An 11,467-nucleotide genomic window follows, 5' to 3' on the forward strand; every position below is an offset into this window, starting at 1 on the left:
ATCCGGGTCTAAAACAACATGTTTAAATAAACAACACAGCAATATCAAGCTAAAAGTTGAGTCTTGATACATAATACCCCTATTACAGGCTTACCATATAGAGAGAAACTTCTGTACGTCACAAGGACCCCAAGGATATAATTTCCTGACCCAAGCAACTGGCTCACCAAATGTCCAAGGGTTAGGAAGAGCTCAAGTCAAGAAAACTTGGGTCTCTTCACTTGTAGCCCAGTGTTCTTTTCATATTTTACTGAATAAACACTAGCAAATAATGATAATCACTTTGTTTCAACACAAATGACTGAGTTTATTTACCTCCCTCGCCTCATTTTTTAAAAAAATAAAAATGACCATTCGCCAAAAGAGAAAACTCACTGTGCCCTAGCAGGAGATAATTTCTAGCAGTATCAACACTGACAATGGAACCACGACCAAGGAACTGAGTAATACAACTCCCATGTTCATAGTCATGCTATTTATATGATAATTGAAATCACCCTCCAAGGATCTAAAGTCAGTAGGTTAGATCTTTTCATGACTGAATGGCCCATCAGACATCCACACAAACTAGATTCCTCTAAATACTGAAAAGAGTGGAGCAGAAACTAATTGCTCATATTGGTGGTTTGCTGCTGACTCTTAGACAGAAAGAAACACTGAAGATGTACGGACTGTCCCAGCAACACAGGAAAATCAGAATTGGGAAGAGCCACAGAGGCCTGGGGGAGTTGGGCGTGCAAACTGCCCACGTGTCTACCTGGACTTAACTGTGCACAGCTGTGTCACGCTTATGTCTGTCTCTGTCTCTGTCTCTGTCTCTCTCTCTCTCTGCCTCACTTTCCTCACCTGTAAAGCTGGAATGATAATAGTTCATTGGGTCATGGGGAAGATTAAATGTGTTAGTCCATGAGCAAATGGACTAGTCCAGAGAGCAAATACTTAATAAACAAGAGAAATTAGTAATAATATTATTATTAATGATTTTCCCAATCATTTCACCATTGAATGACAAATGTCCTGACCCTTCAAATGTACCAAAATTCTAGATGATATCTCTCCTCTTTGGCCCCCTACTAACTTTCCCATGGAATTATCTTTTCTCCCCTTCTACACTATAAGCTCCTTGAGGGCGTGTGAGCTGCGCTCACACCTCACTGAATCACCCGAGGACACCTCCAAGGACAATACCCATAGCTACCCAATGAATGACTTGTGGAATGAATAAATAAACTAACCCCCCTTCCCCCTCCCAATCAGTATGAAGCCTAGTAACTAGATGTCAATCTGTTAACTTGAATACATTATCTCAATTTGGTTTGTAAATGCATTAGAGAAATAAATAGCTACAATTATTACCCAGACGCTGGACTAGGAAAAGCTTTCAATCAACCCTTGTGGCTTTTGCCTTTTCCACTTGGATGGAACTCCATGCTTGGAGTTTGCATGCAGGCAACTGCAATTACCTCCAGTGTTCCTTCTAAAGCTAAAACCACAACTATTTGATTGTCACAGGCTGTCAGCCCTTGATTTTTCGTCCAGGCGTGATTCTGAGGCCTCATGCCCACCCTGTCTGGGGGTTCTTCATTACCACGCTTCCCATTTCCATCAAAGCCTTCGGTCCCCATTATACAGATTGATGCTGTAGGACCAGCAAAGGGGCCCACTAATGACAGGGTCCCCACCACTCTCTCTCTCAACTCTCCTGGGATTTCAGACGCTTTCGCCTGCACCTCCAGCAAAGATAACCCAGGCCTCTGGAATGAATTCTTTTTTCTAGCTCTGAAAGTAATTATCTGCAGTCCCATCTCTCTCTTCCCCACCCCAGTCAATTCATATTCTCAAAATAAAACAGAACTCCACGGAGCATCATTTAGGAGCAGAGGGAAAAGCCTGTGCTTTGCGCTAACTGGCTTCTTCCCAAGCTAAACACACTTATGTAAACCTGACTCCGTTGCAGCCCAGCCTGCACACGCATCAGGGCACCCAGCTCCTCTGGAGTTAAGCTTTTGTTTACCCACTGTCAAGTGGGTATTTCCCAGTCAGCCTCTCCTCCCACGGAGACTGGCGGCAACCACCCCTACCCCCTACCCAGGCAACCAAATGTGACATCAAAGGAGCCCCCGGAGTGGCCATCTGTCCCTGCCATGCCAATGTTTATGCAATGTGGGCAGGAGAGGGACAGGACGACCGAAGAATCCTGGGCATCCTGCTGCATCATACCCAAGGCAAGGACACCCCAGGCTGCCTGTGCTACAGAGTAGGTGACAAGAAAGTCCTCAGTCTGCCTGGAGAGGTTCCTTCTTCTTAGAAAGAAGGCTGAAACTATCTAACTTTCCTGAGGGTGTGCAAGGAACGGGCTTGATACGTTTCACCTGTGGGTACGCATCTAAAAATAAAATCAGCTCCCTAATTTTGCAGTAATTTTGTAATATTTTTCAAATATGACACAACTCACCCCCAAAAAGTCCTACCTAAACATGGTACTTCGGGCAATACCGACTTTACCAAATTCATGAACGATGAAGTGCTAAGAGGAATTGGCTAAGGTAGAAAAGGTAGAGATCAGAAACAAACCCAGGGGTCTCAGAATTCTAGAATCCTCACCTAAACACCTCTGTCTATACCTAGAACGGCAGGTCAAGATGCGTGAGAGTGGTCATGGATGTAAAAGTCAGATAAACGACAGTTCAAATCCAGGAGCACCGCATCGGTGTGAGTTTGGTGAAGTCACGTGGGTTCCATAAGCTGGACTTGGGAAGGACAGCACGTCCAAGGTGGTGGTGAGGTTCCATCGCGGACTCTGTTGACAGCACTGGGCAGAATCCCAGGCACACAGTAGGTGCTCAGTGTACGTGGTCTCTTCTCCTCTGCATCTTCAGTTCCAGCGCAGCCCTCCTTCCAGGACCTCACAATGGGGGCACACCCAGTTGGCCCAAGAGGAGAGGTCTCTGTGGACGGTGAGGCTGACCACCAGCTCAAACTCAACACACAAACTCTACTAAGGGACACCATGGTCATTTTTCAAATGGGGGGAAAGAAAGACACTTGACATCCTTCACCTACCATTTTCATAAAGTTTGTCAAACCACATCCCAAGAAGTGGAAGAGAATCTACATTATTCATCACATAGGTCTGCTTAAATTCCCTCAGGGGGAAGACGGCTAGCCACCGTGCTTGAAGCCAAGAGATGATCCATCCACCCTGTGATTCAGCTAGAACAGCTGCAGCGTGCAGACGCGCACACAGGCTTGCCCAAAAATGGTCTAACAATTTTGAGATTTGCCGCCTCACTTATTTCATTTTTTCAATTTTGTCCCCTTGACCTCATGATTTCCCTTCATTCACAGAACCCGGAAACAACCGTGGCATTTCTTTGGACAGCTTGGACCAGGTTTTGCTTAATCCCCAAAGAATCAAATCACCAAACGCTTACTGTGTGGTTCTGGGCACCATCGCAGCACTCAAGGATTTACAGTCGGGTTGGGAGGAGAGAAGACAGAAGAGGCAACATCTGACAAATAATACTGGTTCGAGGGGAAAAGAATAACTCTGGGCTGCAACAGGCTGGAAAGGCAGCAAGGAGGAGGTGGGCTTGCACTGACTCCGAAAGACAGCTGGGGAAAAGTCACTCCAGGAGGAGAGCCAGTGGACACCTGCCCAGGGACAGGACTCAGTAAGGCTGTTTGGGGACAGTGCAAAGGTCAGCCGGGTTGTTCAGCCACTCATCAAGCAAGCATTTACAAAATACGCCATGGCAGTCTTTATAATCCACGATGAGGCAAATATACAGAAAAGGATGAGTAGTCCTGCCTTGGAGAGACACACGGAAGCGCTCTGGTTGAGAGCACAGCCCCCGGAGTCAGGCAACCGGGTTTCAAACCCTAGCTCTCCCCCACCCCCACCCTCCGCTTCTAACGCTGTTACTTGGAACAAGTTACTTAAGCCACAGATGAGAACTCGTGTTTAAGTTACTTGTTAGAAGCATTTCCAGAGAAAACCAGTTTGGAGAGGAGGAGAAGGAAGCCACAGGGGCTCTTTGGAGACAGGACAGGGGAAACCTCAGAGCTGTCCTGAAATACCTGTGCCCTCCTGACGGTCAGCCCTAGCTAAGGACTGCTCCAGGGGTACAAGGATTCCAGTCAAAGGGGAATCAAACCCTGAGGCCAGCTGGCCAACAAAGAGAAGGAGTTGCTGGCTGGTGGGGTGAAAGCACGTGTGGGAAGCTTATATGCACGGAAGATAACATGGATCTGAAAGGATGGGGACAGAGCACAGACGGCATGTGCTCAAGGGGTTAATCGTTGTTTTTATCATTATTGTATTATCCTTTATATTATTTTTGCCCCTTAAAAAAAAGCCAATAACCCAATTATGACAATACAATGGGATGTAAAGTAGAGTGAGAGGTCTCCAGGCTGCCATGTGCAGACAGAGAAAGGCGTGGCTAAAGCTGCCAGTCTGGATTCAGGCGGCCAGGAGAACAGGTAAGACAGGAAGAACAGGTCACCAAGACCCACAAAGCAGGCCTGCGATGCTGGTGGGAAACTACAGACTACAGGGATTAGAATGCAAAAGCGTGCAGCCGTCACAGAAGAAAGTTAAAAATAGAACTACCATATGATCCAGCAATCCCACATCTGGGTATTTACCCAAAAGAAATAAAAGCAGGATCTCAAAAAGATATCAGCACTGTTCACTGCAGCATTATTCACAGTAGTCAAAATGGGGAAACCACCTAAATGTCCATCGATGGAGGAATGAGGGGGAAAAAAGGCGGTATACACATGTGCACACGCATGCACGCGTGCACACATGCACATGCGTGCACGCACACACTCCAGAATATTATTCAGCCTTCAAAAAGAAGGATATCCTGCCATATGTGACAGCACGGATGAACCCTAAGAACATTATGCTGTGTGAAATAAGCCAGTCTCAGAAAGACAAATGTTGCGTGACTCCACTTATATGAGGTATCTAAAATAGTCAAACTCATGAAAGTGAAGGACAGAATGGTGGTTGCCAGGGGCTGGAGGAAGAGGGAATGGGGAGGTGCTAATCAACAGGTATTAAATTTCAGTTACACCGGACGGGTAGTTTCCAGAGACTCGCTGTAAGATACTGTACCTATTGCTAATACTGTATTGTACATTTAAAAATCTGATCAGACGGTAGATCGCATGTTGGGTTCTTAATACAGTTTAAAAAAACATTTTTTTTTTAAATTGCAGGGCTCATGCCTCAGGAAGCACCTGTGATTCACCGTCTCCATCAAATTGGTCGTCACATCTTTTGTTCAAATCCTGGATCAACCAGCACAGGACCAAAATCTGATACATGTTAAGTAACACAGCATTATGTACCTACTAACAAGCCTTGAGTGGCTTTGTTTTTGGGAGGAAGGCAAACTTGAAAAGAATAAGTACAACTCTGTGTTATAAAGCCCCTTTTGGTCTAAATCATTGTCTCCCAGTAAAGTAGAGGGGGGCTGCTCAGGGCACACGTCACGGTCCCCACATGGCAGAAGGAACTGAAGAGCATGAGTCCCTTTTTGCTGGACTTCCCTCGAGGAGCCTCGTGCCACACACAGGAAGTAGGAAAGGGGTCTCTGGAACAGATTTCTTTCCTCCAAGTGCCCGCACATCGTGCTCCTTTACCATTGGATCCTTCCAGCGGGAAGCCCCTTGCCTCTCATGCAATGATGACATCCCATCTGAGCACAGCAGTGACGCCCACATGAAATATTCCACTGTAACCACACCCACTTCCCAGGTTAGATGAAGTTTAGATGGCGGCTCACCCTCTCTGTTCAAAATAACATGATCTCCTGTCCAACAGCCCAGAAAAAGCCCGTTCCGATACCAAGCTTCCCCTGCTGCTGTCCAAATGGATTCCTTGTTCCCCTTTTCTGGTGTCATGAGGGCAGGCAAAGGAGAAGCCAGGAAAACAAAGGTAGGAAGGTTACCCTGGAAAGTCTCTAAAATAATAGAATCAGAATCCACGGGAGTCTTCTTCCTCATGACTCAAGGCGTAAGGAATCGGTGCACAGGGGTGAAGGGTCACAAGGGGCAGACCCACCCAGCTCACGGTGGCCCTGCCTTGGGGTGCACCCCTACCCCCGCCTCATCAAGCCCGAAAGACTGGCCTGTCCATGCAATGACCCAAGAAGAAAGGGACCCCGCATCAGAGGATTCCCAGGAAATCAATTTCAAAGGCTCAGATTCTGACTGGGTAGAATCAGAACCCCTCTTCCCACCCAAACAACAGTCACAAAGAAGGAACCTCCTATTGTCCTGAACAGGAGGATTCGGGCAGGATCTAAGACAAGAAGGTCTTTAAAAGCTTGACTCTTCACGTCCCAGCCTTCAGCGAATACCCCACTTACTCCATCCCAAACAGAAGAGGTTTCGCAAGATCTCCAGACGTGCCATTCGCAGGGGCAGCTCACACATTCCAGGTGAGAGGCCAGGATTCAGAGCATCACACCCCATGGTACCAACCCTCCTCCCCTCCTCCTGGCCTTCGGGTCTAGAAAGGTGGGCCTCAGCCCACTGTGGTTCTGCCTACAAGAGCAGACACAGGTAAAGAATGGGTTTTGTGCTCATTTTTTGTATTCCTCTAGAGGTTGCAAGCCCCTCCTCTCAAACCTTAATGAGATAATACAGGAAAAGTACCTCATATGTTGTAGACACTAAATAAATCAGTATTTAGTATTCATATTTTAATGGTCAAAGAAGCATTTACCAGGCCCTTATTCCACGAAGGCCTTGTAGAAAGCACTTTGGCCACGCTTATTTTTGCCCACCCAAAGCTCATAATTTATGAAAGTCAGAATTCTCAAACACTAAAGCGTAGGATTCCAAGGTATCACATGAGGCTCTATGATCTAGTCCAAGATCTCACAAATCCATCCCGAACCATTAAAACATACAGCTTTCCAAAAGTGATGACCTCTCTCCCAGAAGCTTTACCAATGAACACCATGCTCATACTTTGTGTTCAAGCAAGAGAATCAAAATCAACTGGGGAAGCGGTGCTGTAAAACGCTAAGGAAGACTAGGGGCTCTCTTGCTCTCCATCCTCATAAAAACACCAGCTAAAACAAACAGCAGCTCCGGTGCTGTTAGTCAGTACTCGGGGGCACAGCGGACAGGCCAGACCAAGGGTAGTTAGTTAATCAATCTGCTGTCTTGGAAAGTAACTCCATGGCAGAGGCCAATTCACTCCGCAAAATGCAAACCAAGACTCACTCCTTGGGCAGAACAGCAAATGACGTTGGCACCGCCCCATAAAGCCTTTTCCCAGTTCACAATCCCTTCCTGTGCCCTGTTCAGCACTTTGCAATACTGGATGCCTAAATAAATATTAACTAATTATGCCGTAGATTCCCCAGGATCTTTTCAGTGGAGAAACCCCACGGAGCAAACGGCTAGTTTGGTGACTTCAATAACACTATAATCCTTTGTGCAGGAATATTAACCAGCCAACCTCCTCCGCCCCGTGTTCTTCCTTTCCCTTCTTGGTTATGAGATCAGCCGTAGCATCCAACAATCCACACTTCCCCCCAAAGCACAGAGGAACTGCAAGCTCAGGAAAAATATTCTAGGAAAATGCAGCGGCGATACAAACTCGATATGGTGATCACCGCCCCGTCTACCTCCCAGTTCAATTCTCCCTGTCTACCTCACAGTTCAATTCTGTGAGTAACTAAACAAACTTTCCCTTTAAAGAAGCAACCCCGCTAACTTACAAACCAGTTTCTGCCAAGTTTTGAGCTTTGTACCCGTTTCATTTGTACCCTAAAGACAGCAAAAAAAAAAAAGGGAGGAAGAAAGGAAAGAAGGAAGGGAGGGAGGGAGGGAGAGAGGGAGGGAGGGAGGAAATAAGAACACAGAAGTGAGACCCTCAAGGAGGTGAGATGAACTGAAGGGAAAAATAACAATGATCCCAGGAAGATAAGATTAAAAGTGGAGGGGAAAAAATATACAGCCAGTTTACCACCAATCAACTAGGATAAGATGAAAATACTGAAAATGTGGAAAGTGCCCCTGGTAATTCCATCTCCCCATAATGAAGAAAAAACAAATGATAGAAGTGGTATTGTTTTATTCTGTTGCAATGACCTTGAAGGAAGGCACTGAGAGAACTATAGTATTGGAAAAGGGTAGGAGAGGAAAATACTCAGTGTACTACAATTTAATAAGTGTCTACTTTGTGCCAAACCACGAGACAGGTACCTTACATGATAACTCATATAGAAATCTCACAGCAGCCGCCCCCCCAAAGCAGTTTTCATTATTTCCATCTCACAGTAGGGGAAATGCAGGCTCAGAGAGGTTAGGTAATTTTCCCGGGGCCACTCAGCTAAAAGTGACAGAGCAGGAATTCAAACCCGGCTCCTTCTGCCTCCGAAGTTCTTGTTCTTATACTGCCACATACTCAGAAAGATTTTCTGAGAAAACCAAAATGCCAAGGCTCATGCATTAAATATGAACCAAAATGAAACATTCTTCCTCAGTCATTACAGCAAATTTGCTGTGCCTCAGTACAAAGTTAACCTGCACTGTGAAGCGGGTTGAAAGCACCTCCAATCCACGTTAAATTACCAGTAAGCCTTGTGTAAGTTCTAGTTAGATGTTTCTAAAACAATCTCGCAGGGTGTGTCCCAGTGAATATACAAAACCCACCTTACAACAACTTGATCCGACGTGCGTAATACTCAAGAATACAAGGTATGTTTTCGTAAAACTAAAAAACATTATGTCAAAGACACATAAAGATAAATACATAATGTCTTCACACAACTAGTAGACTCAGTTACTTAGTTTTACAGGATCTTGAGATCTTTTTTGACAGAGTTCCACAGGGCAGAATTTTTTAAATGCATGTAAATTTAAAAGAAGTAGTCTTTGTTTATGCTTCATTTAAAATACAAACAAAACCAAGGTTGGGTCTTTCAAAAGACCAATAAAACTGATGATACTTTAGCAAGGTTGATCAAGAAGAAAAGAGAAAAGGCACAAATAAGCAATGCCAGAAATGAAAAAGGAAACATTTCTACAGATGCTATAGTCTTTAAAAATATTATGAAAGAATATTATGTGTCACTTTATACCAATACATTTTTCAATGAAATGGGAAAATTTCCATTTCAAAAAACAAAACTAGCTACTAAACCAAGATTGTCTTAATGGTCCTATTGCTATTGAACAAATTGAACCTGCAATAAATTAAAAAAAAAATTCAAATAGGCAGAGCCACACCAGGTTATTTATGGGAGACGTAAAGGAACTGTAAGAAAAAAAAATGATACAGAAGTTATAACACCTGCAAGGTCATAGAGTAGAATTAACCGAATTTCAAATGTCTGTGTGATGTTCCCCAGCAGTCCCACGTGACAGTGTCTAGAAACCTTTATGAATAATATATTCCCCTTTCTCCAGAGGAGGATTCCTGTTCCATAAAACTCCACCAACGAGGGTCTATTAGTCAGTTTCACCAGAACTATCACCAGATCCAGTCTGGTTGTCTTTCCTGTTGGGTGAGTTGCTAAAGGTTCCTTGGGAGGTAGGAGGAATCAGCAGCAAGTTCATATCTATCTGCATGTTCTTTTTGAGCCCATAGCAAGCTAGAAAGCAGGGCTCCAGCAGCTGCGCCAGCCTGGACCATGCAGCCTGTTGTTCCTCCCTGGGACATGTCTAGAGTGGTTGAAAAGTAATTTCATTTTACTTCTGTATCATAAACTTCAGGGAAGGTGGAGGGTGAAAGCAAACTATGTAAAACTGTGGCCACAGCAACCTGTCCCCTGAGCCCCGAAGTTCAAGTGGGCTGGGAAAGCCAGGTTCTTCCGTTCTGGTATTAGAAGAATGACAGAATCAGCTACTAACATCCTCCGAATCGCACCCACCCCAGAACTGGGAGAAACATTTGTAAAATACAATTTGGTTTTCTACAAATATAGTGAGATCCACACATTTATTAACCTTCTTTTCTGGCCCTAAAAGGAAGACAATTCTCTAAAAATTCTTACAAAGCATTAGCTTACAAAACACACACACACACACACAGCTCACACTGCTCTGTACTGACCTGCTGATCAGATATAAAATAGATGACACAGATAACAGTTAACCCTAAAGCCTCCACCTAACTCCCTCTGCAGTGAGTAAACACCACACATGTCAAATGAAAGCTCCTGAGGGCCTCGAAACAAAACCTAAAGAATGTTTGCACTTGGCCAAGTTCATCGTTTGCTGAGACATATGAAGTGTCTCTTGCAATCATCCCAACCCCAGTACCACACTCCACCCAAACTTCCTCTCCCCTTCGCAACCGAAATTGACTTAGGCAATCAATCTAAAGATAAACCAGCTGCCACAGAAAAACTAACATTTTTCAAAAAAGAAAAAAGATCCACATAAACATATATAACACCTCAAGAGCCAGGAAGCCTTGAGCTGAACTCACTTAAATCAGACACAAAATTAACGAGAAACCGAGACTTCCGATGGATGCCTCACTCCAGAACTCCCATCCAGGAGCCTGCTGGGTGCCACAGCTTCAGGTATTACTTTGGAAGTTTTTGTCACTTAAATCCCAAGAGTTTCACGGGGTTCATTTTCAAAGACACTGAGCCGTAATTACTGAACGCGCAGCAGGACCTTTGGGGACAGAGCGCATCTTTGGTGGGTAACATGATCCCACAGCCTCCTTCCCAATCCCGGACTCTGTGCGCGGTCCCTGGTTACAGAAGGCAAGTGAAGCGCTTTCGAAGCCCGAACCCCTTTTCCCTGAAGCTAAAACTTACATGGGTGGCGTCGCTGGGCAGCCCCAGGGCAGCGTGGAGTCGCGGCTCGCCGGCCCCGGGAGTGGGGCTCGGGGCGCACAGGTCCCCGAGCGGCAGCTGCAGAACCCGGGGCTCTCATCCCGCCTCCCCTAGCCCAGAGCCACCCTCCGAGGCTGGCCCACACCACCCAATACAAAGAAATTTGCCGGTGAAAAGAAAGAGTTTTTAAATTCAAGCTCACCACTGCTCAGCAAGGCGCACATGCTTCTCGCGTCTTGCTTCCCATCTCTCAAACTTCCAGTAACACAAATGAGGAAGCAGCAGCCTTCCCCCGGCTTCTGGCAGTGGGAGTGGGCGTAACTTGTGAAGTTTCGTGCTATGATGAATCTGGTCATTTGGGTGTGTTGGAGAGGGTTTGTGGCTCCTCCCCGCCCACCGTCACCTCCCTGCTCTCCGCCTCCTCCAGTTTAATTCTCCCCTTTGGAGCTGGCAACGCCGCAAACTCCCCTGCGCTCAGCTCCTCCCATCCTTAGGGGAAATTAATTCCTAACAGGTTTTAACCATTTTACAGATGAACCTGGTCGCCCTGCAGAAAGCCTAAGTTCTTTTCAAATTATTTTTCGATAGCACATGGCAAGAAAGCAGTGCCTCTTACCGGATTTAAGAGGCTATAAATCTTC

At 45.6% G+C, this 11,467-nt stretch overlaps 1 protein-coding gene across 5 annotated transcripts in view; it reads right to left on the reverse strand.

The window, feature by feature from the left end:
- TIAM1 (TIAM Rac1 associated GEF 1) overlaps positions 1 to 11,072 on the reverse strand; it is a 206,297-nt gene extending 195,225 nt beyond the window's left edge. For all 5 annotated transcript variants that reach the window (XM_060150825.1, XM_060150823.1, XM_060150824.1 and 2 more), the window contains exon 1: positions 11,029 to 11,072. The gene's annotated coding sequence lies outside the window, so the exon portion shown is untranslated. The remainder of the gene's footprint in view (positions 1 to 11,028) is intronic.
- Between the last annotated feature and the right edge of the window lie 395 nt (positions 11,073 to 11,467).

This window comes from Lagenorhynchus albirostris, chromosome 5 (genome assembly GCF_949774975.1).
Source record: "Lagenorhynchus albirostris chromosome 5, mLagAlb1.1, whole genome shotgun sequence".
Taxonomy (NCBI): Eukaryota; Metazoa; Chordata; class Mammalia; order Artiodactyla; family Delphinidae; genus Lagenorhynchus; species Lagenorhynchus albirostris.